Source organism: Ornithorhynchus anatinus, chromosome 10 (assembly GCF_004115215.2).
Source record: "Ornithorhynchus anatinus isolate Pmale09 chromosome 10, mOrnAna1.pri.v4, whole genome shotgun sequence".
Lineage (NCBI taxonomy): Eukaryota > Metazoa > Chordata > Mammalia > Monotremata > Ornithorhynchidae > Ornithorhynchus > Ornithorhynchus anatinus.
In genome coordinates, this window is record NC_041737.1 from 13967207 (window position 1) to 13986867 (window position 19661).

The 19661-nt window shown below is 39.9% G+C and overlaps 1 protein-coding gene across 4 annotated transcripts in view; it reads left to right on the forward strand.

The window, feature by feature from the left end:
* The window catches only part of PCCA (propionyl-CoA carboxylase subunit alpha), a 323266-nt gene that overhangs the window by 67475 nt on the left and 236130 nt on the right, over positions 1 to 19661 (forward strand). The window lies entirely within an intron of this gene.

Here is a 19661-nt window from a genome sequence, read left to right on the forward strand (position 1 = left end):
CTAACACACAAACTTTTTCCCACTGGAGTTGTTCATGTAGCTTTTCCCCTTTTGGGTATCTGGTCGTGATCGGTAGGTGCCATAAAAATAAGACAATGAAATGAAATTGCTGGTGTTTGTGGCTGTGCAGTATAAATATTATGTTGTATGATTGGCTGCCAACCATTTAAATTTGATAGTCAACATCCCAAACTGGATAGATTTCCTAGTAATCTGATGGTTATTTTCAATTCGATGATGTGGATTACCATATTGATGACAATATGGCTATCCCTTTGGCAAAGTTAACTGTAATGCTGTGCCGAATTTTTAATTTTGTTTTGATTTGATTCTGCAAGCTTTCATTTATCTCACTGTTCTGTCATATGTTTGAAATATAATCAGTTGTTGTTGGTATAACAGTGGGAAAATATCTTTTCATTGGTCTCAGGTTTAATTGATTCGCTAACAAAGGCGCAGTGCAGCATAAGATCTTTGTGATTGTTTCTAAAACAACTTTCACAATACCTGACATTTTCTTTGCCATCTACTAATGGGTACCTGCTGATGAAATAGTTACCTGTTTTTCTGAATGAGGACTTCATATATTTATTCAAATAATTTTGCTTTTACAGGAACGTTAGAGGATTACTGATTTTTCTCTCTGGTTTCTGAAAATCAGTTGTGTAGTTGGATTATTTTCATTTTCGTTAACCCTAATTTTGTATTTTATGAAGAAGTGGAGGAAGATTTTATTTCTGATGTAAGTACCGATATAAGTCCTTTAACACAGCAGATCCAAAAAGGGAAAAACATTAGGAATTTTCTGTCCTATCTTTATAAGAACAATAATGAGCGTAAAGCTAAGCTTTGTCTTCAATTAACACAAAGAGAGGTCAGATCACATGTAATCCTACTGAGCGTGATTTGAACAAAAGCATGCCTTTTTCTTCATTATTGCTGAAGTGATTCATGGAAAAATGCAGAGCTACAAGCCGTCCTCATAAAGAATAGTAATTTTCAATAATTTTAATGTGCTGATCAAACAGATTTCATTTCCAAACTATTTCCATTCTTTATTTTACTCTCTGGGTTACTTTTATTCCCAGCAGTAAAGAAACAAAGTGGGAGAGCATAAGAACTGTTGGGATTAAAAAAAAAAATCCTTTCAAATTTCACAAAAGAGCTTTGAAAAGTGAAACTTCCTGCCCTCGAAAACGGGGGCATTCGTTAAGAGTCATTTCAGACCCTACCAGATTCCATCCAATCATCTTTATTGTTTTTTGTTAGACAATTCCCCTAGAGATGCATAGAAAAACAGTTCATACTAAGTCAGTGACTATCTCAAAATTCACTCGGTCTATTTCATAATCTAAATTTCATGTTTGTGCCAGGCTGGTTCTTTGCATATTTAAAAGATTTTTGATATACAGATAATACAGATGTTAGTTTGCCAGAAGTCAGAGGCTTTAAACACGGAAGAGAGGGGCCTTGCCTGAATTTGGTGAATGCACTGCTAATTTCAGTGACTTGTTATATTAATCACAGGATTCTGTGTTTTGTAAACAGGACTTCAAAAATAGTGTGTGGCATGTGGATTTTGGGAATGAGAGAAGCCCCTTAGTTGATGTGACACCCAGTTCAACCCTATTTTTAAGCAGGACATTATATATTTATAAATATGGGCAGTCTTTAGAGAGAGCAGCATGGCCTAGTGAATATAGCATGGGCTTCGGAGTCAAAGACTTGGGTTCTGATTCTGGCTCCACCACTTGTCTGCTGTGTGACCTTATGCAAATCACTTCACTTCTCCGTGCTTCAGTGATTTCATCTGCAAAATGGGGATTAAGATTGTGAGCCCCATGTAGGACAGGGATGGTGTCCAATCTGGTTTGCTTATATCCACCCCAGCCCTTAGCACAGTGCCTGGCACGTAATAAGTGCTCAATAGTTACCACAGTTATTATTACAGTGCTTTGAATCACTCCAAATGGCACTTAGAACATTTCTAAATTTATCCCATTTTAGCTTTCCAGTATAGCAGCGTGGGTTATTATTTGGGAACCTGGCCACAATAGCTACGCCCCATCGTTCTGGTTCTCAAGATTAGTGTAACTCAAAATTTCACTTTAGAGGCTCTCCAGCTATATTGCCGAAATATAGGCACCCTGTGGAGAAGAAAGTGGGGAGCATCTAGCAGGTAGCCAGGTCTTATAGGGATGTTTTGGCCCTCAGATAACTCCTCGCTTCCTTCCCATTGCCCACGCCGGTTAGTAGATGCCCAGAATGTGCTCTGCACACAGTAAGTGCTCAGATAATTATGATTGTGTGAATGAATGAATGAAAAGATGCAGATCCCAACTAGAGACTCAGTGCACTCTCTGTCCCCATTGAAGTGAAATACTTTTGCCTGATTGTGGTCAGTGTCATGGCTCAAACTGTAACAAAGAATCCTCTAGGAGGAAGTTTGAGCCACCCTTTTGATGCAGGGCACTGCACTGCACTGGAAAGCACAGAAAGAGGGACCATGTTCCTGTTCATGAGGAGTTTGCACTTTAATGCAGGAGAAGACAATCCCACCATCCCTTTGGTTTGTGGCTAGGACCCTGGCAACTGTAGCCAGGTTCTCCAACTGCTTCCCACCACCTTCGAGAACCTGAACTGGTTTAACTTGAACCACTCAGGGGAAGAGGAGGGGGAGGAAGTGGGTTACCTAGAGGAATCCCTTAAGAGGATGGGAAGGTGTCTGGGAAGAGTGGGGAATCAGCAATGGTGGGGGACGGCAGTTACTGCTGGAATCAGTTGTATTTAGTGGGTGCTTACTGTGTGGTTACTGCTGGAATCAACTGTATTTACTGGGTGCTTACTATGTGCAGAGCACTGTACTAAATGCTTGGGAGAGTACACTATAACAGTTGGTAGACACATCCCCCGCCCACAGTGAGTTTACAGTGTAGAGGGGTCCTTAGCTGTGAATCCAGTTGATCCCTCAGTTCCCCTCAAAATACAGTTAGCAGCAAGGGACGTCACTAACATTGGGTTCTCTTTTCTTCCTGAGAAATTCCATGCATTGCCCTTCCTTTAGACTCAACAGGTAAGTGAATGGAAAAACCACTCACCTCAATCCCTCTTGCACCCATCCATCATCAGTGATATTTACTGAGCGCATACTGTGTGGCAAACACTTGGGAGAAGCACAGTATAATAGAGTTGGCAGACACAGTCCCTGCCTTTAAGTTCACAGTCCACAGCCCACACCCCTCTAAACTGTTGCCTGGTCTGTCCTCTTAAAGTGTTGTCATTCCACTCCCCCAAAACTGTATTGAACAGAAACTCCTTGCCTTGGAGGTGCTCTACCTTGGAAGATAGTTCTGTGTCTTTTATTGTACTTCCCTAGTTCATAAGTACAGTGTTTTGCACACAGTAAGGTGCTCAATAATTACTCTTCATTGTTTTAGCTATCTGCTCTTTTTACATGATACTGCCCAGCTTACACTAGTCTCTCCTCCTAAGCATGCCTTGTTAAGGTGCCCTGAACCCAGCTATTCTGTCTTTGATCTGTTGCTCGTGCCCCTTCCTTCCTTCCTTCCTTCCTTCCTTCCTTCCTTCCTTCCTTCCTTCCTTCCTCCTTCCTTCCTTCCTTCCTTCCTTCCTTCCTTCCTTCCTTCCTTCCTTCCTTCCTTCCTTCCTTCCTCCTTCCTTCCTTCCTTCCTTCCTTCCTTCCTTCCTTCCTTTCCTTCCTTCCTTCCTTCCTTCCTTCCTTCCTTCCTTCCTTCCTTCCTTCCTTCCTTCCTTCCTTCCTTCCCATTGCTTGAAAACATTAAATCACCCGGCCCCTTCTATCTTCACCGATTTCGTACTACAACCCAGCATCTCACTTCGCTTCTCTAATGCCAACGTACTCACAGTACATCTACCTCAGCAATCTCATCACCGACTCCTTGAATGCTGTTGATTGTGGCATTTGCTTAAACCACAAAAACTGTTGGCCATTCTGCAATCCGTAGAATACTTTACCAAATCCTGGTTTAGTCTCCTAAAAGATATTATGATAAAGCCTCTGGAATTTCCTACTCTTTTAATTGTATCACATTGTTCTGTTGCACTCTCCCAAGCGCTTAGTATAGTGCTTTGTACTCAGTAAGCGCTCAACAAATACTGTTGAATAAATGAATATCACCTTTCCAGAATGTCCATTAGGTATCATCCTCATCCTTTAGACCATAAACTTGTTGTAGACAGGGAATGCGACTCCTAATTCTGTTGTATTGTACTCTCCCAGGTGGGCTTAGTACAGTGTTCTACACATAGTAAGCCCTCAGTAAATGCCATTGATTGAATGAACATCAGTGATATTTGAGCGCAGAGCACTATACTAAGCACTTGAGGAGTACAGTACTGCAGAGCAGGTAGACACATTTCCTGTCAACAATGAGTTTGTAATCTAGAGGAGGTGAAAGACATTAATATAAATAGCCCTTTGTGTTTTGGATAATGTTTTATTCATTAAAGAATTACAACAATAAATCCTATTGATTACATGATGCATAATGCAATATAATTGGAGCCATCGCTTGACTAAATGTTCAATAGTAATAGAATATTTTGAAAGAAAACATCTCTTCTATGGAAGAAAAAAAATCTAAGCTTAGAATAGTCTGTTAAAATTCGGTGGTTTGGTTTTTTTTTTCCAAAATTTCACTTAATAATAAACAATCTTTTAGTGACAGTTTTCAAACTTCCTAATTGGCACCAGTCCAGAACTTTCTAGATATACAGTTTTTGTTGTGCTGTTGTATTATGTGGGTAAGTCAATTACTTTTACAATAATAATTTCCTATTTTTATACTTGGCAATACTGTTTGCATAATTTAATTGAAAAGTCACAATTTGAATGTATGTATGTTTTCTTGTTCAGTAAGCTTCCATCCTGTTTGATTTTAGTCATATAAAACAAAAGGGCTCCCAAAACTATAATTCTGGCCTTATTTAATAAGAAAATTTTGAAATTTTTGCATTGCATTCTGGAAACAGATGTTTTATTGTTCTAACATTGGTATGCCTGTAATCCCAATCATTTGAAATAAGGATTCTTGTTGTCCAATGTATTCACTTATTATTAATGAGCACAAACCTAGGTTTAGGCTTCAAAAACTAAAATTTCCTGTTTAATATTGGAGTAACCACCTATTTGTCTGCAATGGAGGGAACATATTATATATGAATACTTTAAAGGAAATTATTTTTCTTACCTCCAAGCCAGGCTAAAATTAAATTCTTAAGTTTAATGATTCCTAAAATATTCAATGAGGCAGAAATAATCAGATGATTGCCAGGGTTTCGTTATGGACTGGACATTATCTGAAGCTATTGTGAAAAAGTTCCTGAAGCGCCATATTGAAACACAGTGTGTGATATGCTAATTTGCTAAATGGAGAATATTATTTTTGTCAGTCCACACCTCCCAAAGCACTTAGCATGATTTTTTCATGGACATTTACTCTGTCTTTAATATGTTTATAACTTATTGAAAGGAGGTCTTGAAGGAAATTAACATGGTTAGATATTGTATTATATTCACCAGCATTCTTTTTATTTTTAAACAAAATTTTTGGAAGAATAATTTCCTCTGGCCATGCTGTTCCTAATTAAAATGTCAACATTTTTATAATATACAATATAGAAATCATAGAGCTGTTTTTATAAGTAGAGCCGTTATCACTGTATGTAGCTGTGAACATCTCACTCCAGATTTCATTAGTGCAGCATATGTTAGGTAGCAAGACATTTAGCTGTTCTGTATCAAGCACAGTGGAGTTTGATGTAACTACAATCACATAAAACTTCCAGTCTGTTATGGCCCTTTGCCTGGTAAAATGAATTATCAAACAAACAAAAGCAAGCATTTCTTTAAGTTTGAAGAAGGGATGTGAAAGCTCTGAAAGAAATACATGCTTCTTGTATCTTGCATTGCACTAAGATGCCAGGGAACATCCTACTGTATCTAGACTTCATTGTTTTACTTGGTTGGCTTGGAGAGTATATTAAGCTTGGAGAAGACATCAAAGCCCCTTTCACAGCCAGCAGCAGGACATTTCCACCATTGTCTCTGAAATGTGTCCTTGATATCAAGGGGGCCTTTCTTCAGCTTTCTTTGTAGTATTAACATGTCTAGAAAAAAGAAAGATGCCCTAAAAATTCAGATTTGTTTCCATCTTTGGAGTCATTAATGAAATTGCATGTTTGGGCTCCATATCCATCTTACTTGTCTTCGTAAATCATTTTGTCTTTCTCTCCCAGCTCTTCCCGCTTGAAGATGAAGTTAGTAGTCAGAGCTATATTTGGATGAACTTTTAAATACTGAGGCTTTTGAGAAGCAGCACCATAAATACATGAAAGGCAGTATAGACATAATTGTCAAAGCCAATTCTAGACCCATATTTTGAGAAGTTAATTTTCGCAGAAACATGTTGAGTATTAAATAATTCATTTTTGAGGATGTTTCTTCAATAGTTGATTTTTGAAACGTCTCCACTTGGTAGAAAGCATTGAAAGGTCAGCAAAAAATCTAATGGTGACTTTTTTATGCCAGGTTTCTTTAAAAGTTTCATTATGATAATTCTGCCTAATTGCTGTTTGAAATGAAAGTCACTGTTAGAAGAGAGCTGCTAACTTTGGACCCACATTTTCTCTAATTAAGTTCTGCATAACAAGTTAGTCTTCCCTATTTTTTTCCCCTTTCAGACTTCGGAAAGAGCACAAAACTCAAAGGGTTCAGGAGACCTGGACTTTAATTCCATTTCTCCCCTTGCTTCAATCAATCAACAGTATTTGTTGACTTAACTTCTCTATGCCTCAGTTTTTAAAATCAGTAAAATGGGGATAAAATACCTCCCTCTTAGACTGTGCACTCCTTATAAGACAGTGATTGTGAACATTGTCCTGTATATTCCCCAGTGCTTAGCAAAGTGCTTGGTACATAGTGCTTAAAAATGCCACAATTTATTATTATTGTTATTATTAGTATTGTTGTTGTGCAGAAACAGTGATACCTTTTCTTTCCCTTCTGCCCCTCATAAAACCCCCCAAAGTGCGAATCTGATGCCTAGGTAAAACTCTCCCATTTAAACTTAAGGATGAGGCTAGAGAAAAGGAAGGAGAAAGCTAAGATGATAGTAAACTTACTGGGTGTTTTGAAGTCCAGTTGCAACAAGCTTGGGACCAGGAGCAAGTGTGAAGGTATTGATTATGTGGTGGTTTGGGCAGTGTGGCTTGCACACTGTCTAAAAGTAGAACAATCAGTAGTATATATTGAGCGCTCACTGTGTTCAGAACACTGTACTAGCCGCTTGGGAGAGTACAATACAGCAAGATTGGTAGACATTATCCCTGCTCACAAGAAACTTACAATCTGAGAGGGAAATGCATTCAAATAAATTGAGATAAATGGCAGAGTTGAAGGATATGTACCTAAGTGCCAAGCATGGGGTGAATATCAAGTGCTTAAAGACACAAAAGGGAGCAGGAATAGGGGAAAAATGGCTTAATCAGGAAAGGCCTCTTGGAGGAGATATGACCTTAATAAGGCTTTAAAGATGGGGGGAATGGTGGTCTGTTGAATCCAAAGCAGGGAGGGAAGTGGGCAAGGGTGTTGTGGTGAGATAGATGAAACTGAGGTGTAGTGAGTAGTTTAATGTCAGAGGAGTGAGCTGTGTGGGCTGGTTATAGTAGGAAATCAGTGAGATAAGGTAGGATGGGGTGAGCTGATGAAGAATTTTGAAGTTAAGGGGAAGGAGTTTCTATTTGATTTGGAGGTGGATGGACAGCCACTGGAGGTTCTTGAGGAGTGGGGATATTTGAATTTTTTTTATTTTTAGAAAAATGATCCAGGCAACAGAGTGAAGTAAGGACTTGGGTGGGGAGAGATGGGAGGCAGGATTTGACTATTGCACCAGCCTCTTCGCTAATCTCCCTGCCTCTCATCTCTCCCCACCCAAGTCCTTACTTATTAGCGAAGAGGCTGGTGCAATAGTCAAATCCTTGGATCAGCTTAGTAGCAGTTGGATGTTATGTTATGTGTGATGTGTTATATGTGATGTTGTGCAGGGGGAACCGACAGGATTTTGGTGACAGATTGAGTATGTAGATTGAATTAGATGAGTTAAGGATAATACCAAGTTTATGGTCTTGTGAGAGGAGGAGAATGATGGTGTTGTCTACAGTCATGGGAAAGGCATGGGAGGACTGGAAGTCTTCATATATAACCCCTCAATATAGGGTGGTTCATCTTTCTATTGCCTCATTTGTTTTCGGCTAGTTGATCGTCAAATCTCTGCACTCCCTATTCTGGAGAGTTATTCTAATTTTTACTTGTTGAGATGAATTTCTGGTCAGGTTGAGTGACTCTTTTTCCTTGTAGTGGCCTTCTCTTTTGCCTCTGACTTTAGCTCTTTTCCCTTGTTGCTTTTTTGCCTCCACCCTTGGAGGCAAGCATCAACAGTTTCTGATGTCAGTCAGTCATTCATAGTTTTTGAGCACTTACTGGTTTGCAGAGCACTATACTAAGTGCTTGGGAGAGTACAATATAACAATAAACAGGCACATTCCCTGCCCACAAGTTCACAGTCAAGAGGGATGTCAGTGGCATTGAAAGCTATTAGCCTCCTGAATTGGCAGCAGGTAGCATATGCCAGTCTATCCCGATTAGACCGTGAACCTGTCATCGGGCAGGGATTGTCTCTGTCTGTTGCTGAATTGTACATTCCAAGCGCTTAGTATGGTGCTCTGCACATAGTAAGCGCTCAATAAATCCTATTGAATGAATGGTGGTTTAGTCATCAGGCTGCCACTGCTTCTCGCAAACTGAAATGAGTTACAAAACTCTTAGTACAGTTATACTCTTATACACAGTAAACGCTCAATAAATACAATTGAATGAAATTGAATGAACGCTCCATTGACCAGAAATCTACTGAAAGTATAAAACCATGTTATGTGCATTCATTGCCATTGTGTTTCAATCTTGGAAGGAGCAGTTAGCATATGACTGGATTCAAGGATGTATTTCTTACTGATGCTGATTATTATAAACATTCAAGAAGATATAGGCCACCAAATCATATTCCTTCCAGCTCTAATTAGAAGCAGTAGAACTATTTGGTGGTAGGAGGCATTTTATTAAAAATAGGAAGTTTGTATTTTTTTTTTTAATACAAACACCCCAAGCTTGACTAATTTTGTAGCCAGAGCCTTTGACTTTGCCTAAAACTGAGTTTGGTTTGTTTGAAAATTAAAGCCCAAAGTATAAAGGTCCAGGCTTAATTTTGATTTATAAGGCATAACGTAACTTAGTATCTTATACTATAAAACCTTTCAACGCTTATGGACATTTTTGAACTGTTGGAAGTTCTCTGACAAACTCCTTTTGAGCATTGCCTGTTAAATATTTGAAAACCGAAATTCAGTACAGTAATGTTAACCTCAACTCTCGCAATTATTCCAAGCATTAGCAGTCAGCAATCTAACGTCATTGCTGACTAATGCATCTTCCAGAAATAGCAGTAAAATGAATTTCTCCAAATTCACTATGCATGGGATTTTTCCACTTTGTGTCTAGAATAATAAAGACGGTGCAAAACCATCTTTTAATTTTTTTCCCAGACCAGTATTTTCAATACTAATATAAACGCCGCTCCATAGATAATTTTAAGTAACACTGCCCCCCCAAAAGTTAAACTGGTACATTGAATTAATTACAACCTTTTTTTAATCATCTCTGGCATTTTGTTGAGTCCCGTAGTTTTCCAAGTCATTAATATAATTTACTCGGGTGTGTGAGAAAGTAGATTGTCCGTTTCAGCTGAGTTAACTTTTTATGGCGACTTCCCACGTTGGCGAAGATCAGCAGCAGACAGCAAATCGAGTTGTATTCAGTAATCTGAAATCTGACACGATGAGAAATGGAAACATGCACTCTCCAATAGTGCAATGAAGATCGCCCTGGGTGCCCACGTGTTTAGCTTATTTTGGGGGAGAATTCTGCCAATTTTCTCATTCGATGAATGTGTAAAAGCCCAGTATTTTTCTTTGCTTTTAGAGCCATGCAGTACCAGAAGTGGGGAGACTGTTCCATATCAACTCTGTTACTGTTTGGCCAATAGATTCTTTCATTGATACTCAATTGTGGCTTTCAGTACACACAGGGTTAAGTGAAAAGGTTGCAGTCATCTAGTGAGCATTTTTTCCTTTAATGTGCTCATTAGCAGTGGCAAATCCAGGTTTTAGCACATGTCAGTAATTTACATTTCATTGCTGAGTGGCTGCCCTTGTTCGAGAGTTGTTTCTAAGGCTGGTGAATATACTTGTATTGGGAATAAACAGAGTAGAAGAATTGAAAGCCAAATACCCTGCCAGGCTTTTCAGTAGGTTCTGAAGTTTCCAGTGGATCACTGATTAGCAATGCATGAAGCGCTATGAAAATGCAGAGAGATAAGGCCTCCAAAGTTTCCACAGGTAGGCTATCCCATTAAATCTCCTTTTTGAAGCTACCTTTACATCTGGGCCTCCCCAGATTTCTCTTTCTTGGCAGACGTACTCTCCTCGTGAAAATCCTCTGTATTAGAGGCAGAGGGGGGAAGAATCCTGCATTAGTCAGGTTCCTTTTACCCCCCTTCTAACTATTAAGCAAAGTCTGATTGTTAGGCAATGAAGTCCTAAAGAAACAAAGGGCTTGATAGGCTTTACAGCTCCCAGGGACCAGATTATTGTGATTGGGATCCCTGTGAATATTTGCTCTAGGACTCATTTCTCCCCCTCTGCCTGATTGGGACCAGCTTGTTCTGGTTTTTGAAGGCTCGCACTGATCACTAAAGAGAAATATGTTTACAGGGAGGCAAAGTGGTTAGGCACTGAGATATGGAACACTTTTGGGGGTTTTCTTTTTGAAACTCTGTTACGTTCAGAGCGCCAGATAAGTGTTGTCTGGTGGTGGCGGGAAGGGAAGTATTTAGAATTGAATTATGAATTATTTTTAATCCAAAGGATGATTGCAAATAGCTGGGTGTCTAGGTGGAGTAATCTGCCACTCTTTTGGCCACTTGTAGAGGAATGATAACTTTATCACTTTCTGTTTTCAGGAATGTTTGTTTAGTATTTAAAAATGGGAGATCCTAAGTAGTTGTGTTTTGAACTCTGTGTGTTCTTTAGATAGAAAAACAGAGTAATAAATGTGTAAAATGTGTTATAATGCAGTTGAAAAATCAAGTCCCAGTTATAATTCAGAACCCATAATGTTTTTCTTGTAGTATGAATAATTAAATGTGGTTTTGTTAAAGTTTAGGAAGTTGTGTTCTTTTATTGAGAAAAAATTATTAGTGTTTTTAAAGTTGGTTATGCTCTTAATGTAAAATGTGTACTGTCTCTACTTTATAATTTCTAGATGCAAATTATAGAAAACTTAAATTGTTACCCTGATGTAACCAGTGTTATATTTCAGTTGTTCTCAATTCCTCTGTTAACTCTCCCTTAAAGACAAAATAAAGTAATAGAAATGGCTGTCCAAAATAACTTTTATTATTCCTAGTTTGCAAATTAGTTTAGACTTGTTAATGGAAGTTTACCCTGGATCCCTTTATCTCATTACCTTTTGAAAACAACTGGAAATTTGTGAAGGATGTCAGGGTTGGTTGTTTTTTTTGTTGGGGGATGTTTTCTCTAAGTGAATTTTTAATGTTAAAGAAGTGAAGTTGTATGCTGGCTCTAATAATTATTGCATTGATTGAAAAAAGCTTCGAGCGAAGCAGTTGGAATTAAGGAGCATCTGCTTTTAATTTGTGGTTTTGTTTTCACCTTATGTCAGCAAAAGTTTAATGAAAAATAACTTATCAAATGTGACAAAGCTAAACATCTGATTGAATGACAGTAACTGCTACTTTGAACAGTTGTGCAGATGGGGAGGTGTTAAAATCTTGATTAATTGTTCAGAGTTCCTGTTTGATTCTTCCAGAATTGTTGCAAGGCAGTGTTTGGGTGAAGAGGGCCAGTTTTTTAGTGTCAGAGCAGTATTCAGTTGCTAATTCAGTAGGCTTTTGCTGTTAAGCATGTGTCTTTGGTGTAATGAGAATTTAAATACTTTTAGTGATAGGTAGTTCAGGGAACTAGGGTCAAACTCGGGATCACAAGTGAGGAAGCCTCTCAAGTCTTTTATTTGCTCAGTCAAAATAATCTAGTTTGACTTTCTGCAAAGGAATAAAAGTCTAAAGGTGAACAGTCAAGTTGATGTGTTCTTTAGTCACACATTCATCCTCTGCGGACCCAGGCACTGCCAATCGAAAATATTTGTTTTTGGTCTCATATTAAAATGAGTGTACAAGCCCTATTATTTAGGCATATTTGGGTGCTTTAGTACTTTGGGGATTACTACTTTGTATAATATTTCCAGAATTCCTTTTGATGGTCTAATAGAACCCCACGATGTGGAGCTATTTGGGCCATTTTCAAAAGCTCTATGTGCAGAAGTTTTTTAGGAGCAGTCAACATTCTCAGTGCTCTTCTTATTAGGCAAGAGAACTCTTGAAAGAATATATTCTCTTTAACCATATAAGCTTCATATATTTTTTTTAATTTTTACACCCGATCAGAAGGGGTCTTAAGTTAGAAATGCGCTATTTCCCCCATTGAAGAATTGAGTTATAACTGAAATATTCAAGAAGGCCAGAGCACTTTTCTCCCTTTTTATTCCACTTCTTTCTAATTCAGGAGCCTTCCAGAAGAACTGGAGGTACCAGTTTCCTTTTGGAGCATCATACCACCGTGAAGCCAGTCTTCATCACGAAGCCTCCGTTTTATTCGTTTCTTCATTCTACTTCCATATCCTGTGCATTGCACAGCTCCGTAGGTGACGTGCAATTGGACCATCTTGAGAGTATGAAGTTATTCAGCTTTCTGGATTTGGGGAGAAGGATTTTAAGGTTGTTTCTGGAAACAAGCACCTTGTGTGGTAGTGCAGTTGACTGCCAGCAAATCACTAGGTCAGCTAGTTTAGCTCAACAAAGCTGCACTGTATGTCTTACTTGGGGTAGTATATAGAATGTACTTGAGCATGTAAAAATAAATACAAGATGATTATGCTAATTAGTTGAAGTTTGAACTCCACATTTTAAAGTGGCTTATTGGATTTGAAAGTTAGGGTTAGTATGTCTGAACTTGCAAATTTTGGGGGAAACACTATTTTTTGGCCAAATTTACTTTAAACTACACAAAACACTTTTATAGTCATTTCAATGCCTGATAACGTCAGGGTTCATTGCCCCTGTACATTTTTCAAATTATGAGCTTCTTAATGCATAAGGCTTTAATTTACCCCCTACTGGCAGTTCTAAATAGGTTTTCAAGAATTTTGAAAGTGGACTACTAGAGTTATGCGTCAGTGCTGGCTCTGATTGCTGACACAGAATTTCTTAAGTAGCCTCAAACTTAGAGGAATGGGAGGTTCAAACACCACCTCCTGCGGCAACAGCTAAAGGATCTCTTAGAAGCAGATTTATTTTTGAATTTCGGGAGTACTTTCCTCTCATTCTGATAGTTTGCTGTTGTTATAAATTTCTTTTCCAGTCGTATTTTCCTTTTTCCTAGTTTACCAGTCAAATTTGAAATTCACAGGATGAATGTTCTTGCATCAAAAGTATCTAAGTTTTATAGGGCAGGTGCTGATAATCATGCAGATACTATTTGAATGTGCAAAAATAATTTTGGAGGGGAAGTCTTACAAAATAAATTTCATTTATCTTCTAGTAGATAACAGTAATACACTTGACTATTTTCAATACTTTTGAGATGTTCCTCCTACTTTTAGTACTTAGTTTAATACTTTTATTAACTGGTTAATTTTCACCCCCCTACACACATTCTAGTCGATAACTGTAATACACTTGACTATTTTTAGTGCTTTTAAGATGTTCCACCTACTTTTAGTACTCCGTTTAATACTTTTATTAACTTGTTAATCTTCACAACCCCTATTCCCCCCATTAGGTAGTTATACAGTGGTAGCACCCACATTTTACAGATGTGGAAACCGAGGCACTTAGTTATTGAAGGATTCTTCAAAGGTCACTTTATTAGTCAATGTAGAATTCATTCATTCATTCGATAGTATTTATTGAGCGCTTACTATGTGCAGAGCACTGTACTAAGCACTTGGAATGAGCAAGTCGGCAACAGATAGAGACGGTCCCTGCCGTTTGACGGGGCTTACGGTCTAATCGGGGGAGACGGACAGACGAGAACGATGGCAATAAATAGAGTCGAGGGGAAGAACATCTCGTAAAAACAATGGCAACTAAATAGAATCGAGGCGATGTACATTTCATTAACAAAATAAATAGGGTAATGAAAATATATACAGTTGAGCAGACGAGTACAGTGCTGAGGGGAGGGGAAGGGAGAGGGGGAGGAGCAGAGGGAAATGGGGGGAAAAGAGGGTTAAGCTGCAGAGAGGTGAAGGGGGGGTGGTAGAGGGAGCAGAGGGAGAAGAGGAGCTCAGTCTGGGAAGGCCTCTTGGAGGAGGTGAGTTTTAAGTAGGGTTTTGAAGAGGGGAAGAGAATCAGTTTTGAAACTCGGGCTATCCTTACACCAGTTTTTTTTTTTCTCAAAGTGTATATTGTTTGATCCTGGTTTCCTGAGTCTCAGTAAAGTCATCTTTTTACTGGCCAGACTAGGCTCCTTCATTTAAAGAATACTTGGGTTTCTGTACTAAAGCAATTAAATTGTTTTCTAGCATTGCATTAATTCCCAGGAACATATACACTAATGATTTTATTGCTTTATGGACACTTATGTACAGTTATCTTCTAGGAGAATCCAGGGCAAGCAGCATCTCCATTAACTTTTGCTATCCCTCACCTTCATGGCCAATGCCTCGTTTTTAATGTGGGAGGATAGGAGAGGAACAGGTGAGGCTCTGTGAGCTGAAAACTGCTCTTGGTGGTGTGAAAGAGGCCGAAAGGGGAGGAATGAAGTGCTGCAGTGAGGCGGACAGAGTGTTGGGAAGAGAGGCAATGCTCTGCTCAGATGAGAGCAGAGTGGATTCATTGGGAAATGGGGAAGAATGGTCAGGTTTCTGAATGGCACTGGTTTAATCTCTCCCTGTTTTGGCCACTGACCGTAAGACATTAGGAACATTAGAGAAGCAGCATGACTGAGTGGTTAGAGCATGGGCCAGCACGGGCCTGGGAATCAGAGGACCTGAGTTCTCATCCTGACTCTGCCACTTGTCTGCCGGATGATCTTGGCTTTAACTTCTTTAACTTCTCTGTGCCTCATCTGAAAAATGGGATTAAGACTGTGAGCCCCATGTAGGACATGGACTGTGTCCAACCTGCTTACTTTGTATCTATCCTGGTGCTTAGAACAATGTCTGGCACAAAGAGTTTAACAAACACCATTAAAAGTGTCCCTATATTTCCCAGGGCTCCCCATCTAAAAAGTGAGGACAGCGGGCATATTTTCCTCATTTTTCTTACAAATGAAGAGACTGAGGCACAGAGCAGTTAGGTGACTTGTCCGAGGTCGTTCGGCGAGTTAGTGGCAGTGCTGAGACTAGAATTCTCATTTATTTATTTATTTATTTATTTATTTATTTTTTATGCCTACTTATATCTATTCTGACCATCTCTCAAGATCATAAGGCTATTCTGACATGTTTTAGCCATTCGAGTCCAAGCAGAAGGTGTCCTATCTGACCCACTCCCAGTCACCTTCAGAGTAATGCGAGTCGCTGTATGTGTACTTTGGTGCTTGCGGGGGCAGGGGCACAGTCATTGGACCTGAAACCTGTTGTCCATACATGCTAGTAATCCAGTCAGACACGCTTCCCCTCCAGACTGTAAACTCACTGAGGGCAAGGAGCTCGTCTGCCAACTCTGCTGTACCGTACTCTCCCAAGCTCATAGCACAGTGTTCTGCACCCAGTAAGCACTTATTGAATAGCACTGATCGACTGACACCTCAGCCGGCTATGGAGATCATTGAAAGCCCATGAGAAAGTCACCGGGGGAGGTTGCTTGATGAAGTGGCTTCTTTGGAGGTGGGTAGAAAAAGTCTTGCAGATATGAGTGAAGCACTTTGGTGAGTCTGATCTGGGCTGTAGGTTGATAGGACTGAAGAAGGCTGAGCCTCTGTGTTCATCACCAGGGAAATCCTACTCACAATCTAAGCTGGTCCTTGGCAACAAATAATAATGCTAATAATAGCAATAATATTCATTTAGCACCTACTATGTGCCAAACACTATACCATGTGCTGGGGTAGATACAAGATAATGAGGTCGACACAGTCCCTGTCCCGTACGGGGCCTACAGTTGAAATAACATTGTTGAATGCCCTCCAAACTCTGCTACAATGTCCAAGAGTGAATTAATATGCAAATAAATAGAAAGGATCTTTGGGAAAATAACAGTATGGTGACTTAATTGGTCATCAATCCACCTCCTAAATTGAAGTCTTCAAGCTGCAGTGGTGTCCAGTCTTCTGGTAAAATAGTGAGATTGGACTTGGCACAGAGGCACAAGTGGCTTTTGGAGCTGTTTTAGCAGCTGGGCTTGCTGCTCACCCAACTGACTGTTACTCTGGGAACTCCAGTGGGGGAATTGAAAGACCTTGAGAAGTGACTCTACAAGAGTTTCCAGATCACCCACTTACCCTTTGGTGCAAATTTGCAATGTCTGACATTCCCAGCATTGTCTCAATAAGGCCCTGATTTTTACCATATCTCCCTTTCTTCTCCCCTCCATCAGTCTTCATTACATCATAATACCCATCTGCCTAGATGTGTATGAAAAGCCTTACCATCAACTGATAATTGGGAGCTTGTTATGGGCAGGGAATGTGTCTACAATTCTGTGTATAGTGATTGCTCAGTAAATATAGATGATGATAATCCATCTACCCTGAATACTTAAAGACCTGTTATTATTCCCTGTTGCACGAATAATAAATAATGTCACACAGCTGACAAGTGGCAGAAGTGGGATTAGAACCCCCAGCCTCTGACTCCCAAGCCCAGGCTCTTTCCACTAAGCTAAGCTGCTTCTCCAACACTACAGTGTTCCTCGTTTGCTGAGTCCAAGTTTTATAACCTGTTATAGCTATAGTTTATAACCTGTCTCTTGGTAAACCAGTCGTTCAGAGGCCTTTCTTTGAGGAAATCCAACAGTCTCTGATCCCACATTGCTACCTGGTTTATCTGCTACTTCTGTTGTCTGCTAATAGTAATACATGGTTAGAGATTTTGCTTCACTCTCTTTAAAATGAATGTTGAATCTACCTATTTTCATATGCTGCCTCTCAAAACAAAAGAACAAAAATAGTTTCTCCCCCCTCTTCCCCTCCGTTTCACTACTGTTTCATTTATCCTTCTCTGTCTAGGCTGGGTCACAAATGAGGGTAGGAGACAAGTGGATAGAGCATGGGTCTGGGACTCAGAAGGTCATGGGTTCTAATCCCAGCTCTACCTCTTATCTACTGTGTGGCCTTGGCAAGTCGCTTTACTACTCTGGACATCCATTACCTCATCTGGAAAATGGAGATTAATACTGTGAGCCGTATGAGGCACAGGGACCTGATTTCCTTGTATCCATCCTTGTGTTTAGTATAGTGCTTGGCACATAGTAAGCACTTAACAAATACCAGAATTATTATTATTATTAAATGGGGGCTGCACACAGTAAGCACTTAACAAATACCAGAATTATTATTATCATTATTAAGTGGGATCTCGGATGTGTTCTTACTCGACTTGCCAAGGCCACACAGTAGATAAGAGGATAGCAGCAGCTGGTGGTTGGCATGCCATATGTGTGTGGGTAAGGAAGCTTGCACCTCTGGACACAAGTGAAGGGGTCGGCTCATCTCCTACCCTGAGATGTGATCGATCAGTCAAGCAGTCGGATTTATTGAGTGCTTGCTATGTGCAGAGCACTGTATTAAGCAACTGGGAGAGTACACTTTACCAGAGCTGACAGGTTCCCTTGATCCTTTCCGACCCACTCTGATCCTTTCCGACCCACTCTGCAACCCAAGAAGGAGGTAATAATAACGATTATGGTATTCTCTTCCTGTAGATTGTAAACTTGTTTTGTGCAGGGAAAGTATCTGTTAATAGTAATAATGATCATCATGGTACTTGTTAAGCGCTTACTACGGGCCAAACACTGTTCTAAGTGCAGGGGTAGATAGAAGTTTTTATTAGGTTGACCATAGTCCCTCTCCCACTTGGGGTTCACACTCTTTATCCCTATTTTACAGATGAGGTGACTGAGGCCCTGGGAAGTTCAGTGACTTGCCCAAGGTCACACAGCAGACATGGATTAGAACTCATGACCACCTGACTTCCAGGCCCACGCTCTGTCCACTGTGTCATGCTGCGTCCCATGATTCTGTTGTATTGTACTTTCCCAGGCGCTTAGTACAGTGCTTTGTACATAGTGAGTGCTCATTAAATACCAGTGATTGATTCATTAAGCGCTTAACGTTATGTACCACACACTAAGTGCCAAGGTAGTTACAAGATATTCAGGTTGGATCCAGTCTCTGTCGCACATGGGGCTCACAGTCCTAATCCCCATTTTACAGATGAGGTAACTGAGGCACAGAGAAGTTAAGTGACTTGCCCAAGGTCACACAGCAGACAAGTGGCGGATGTGGGATTAGAACCCACAACCTCTGACTCCCAAGTCCAGGCTCTTTCCACCGAGCCACACATGCAGAGCCCTGTACTAAATGTTGGAGAAATTACAATTCATTAGTGATAACGATGGTATTTTTTAAGAACTTACTGTGTCAAGCACTGTTCTAAGCCCTGGGGTAGATACAAGCTAATCAGGTTGGACACAGTCCCTGTTCCATATGGGGCTCACAGTCTCCATCCCCATTTTATAGATGAGAGAACCAAAGCACGGAGAAGTGAAGTGATTTGCCAAAGGACACACAGCAGACAAGTTATAGAGTTGGAATTAGAACCCAGGTCCTTCTGGCTCCTGGGCCCCTGCTCTATCCATTGGGCTACGCTGCTTCCTGTCAGCATTGATAGACCTGATCCCTGCCCACAAGAGTTTACCACTTACATTAAGGTTTTGGGACAACATAGATTTAGGTTGGAGTTCTTTGAATACATGTTTAATGATAGTGCACTGGAAATATAGTGCTCAGTTTGAGACTGTTCAATAAATACCGCTGGGGCTGGAGTGCAAAAAGTGGAAAACACGATGTAAGATAAGTTGAAAAGGGGAAAATACAAGTTTGTATCGAAGAAGCCTAATTGCTGTCTTGTAGAACAAAGAAACATGATTTGGTGGGGGTGAATGACAGTGAAAAATCAGTGGTGACTCTAATATCCACTCATTCAGTAGTATTTGTAATAGAATAATGTACAAGGTACTTGGGAAGATATAATGAAATGTAAAAAAAGCCTGTTCCTAAGCCTTAGTAGCTGCTTAGTGAATGCTTGTTAGCTGTGTCTATACAGGTTAGTCATTAACTTATTTCTGCCCTAAGGTGACACATTTTAGATTAATGCGAAGGACTGTGGTGAACACTTGCTTGACATGTGCCCATTTGATTTAACACCTCAGTGTCTGAAGAAGTGGTTTTTCACATGTATGCAGTATTGGATACAGGGACTCATG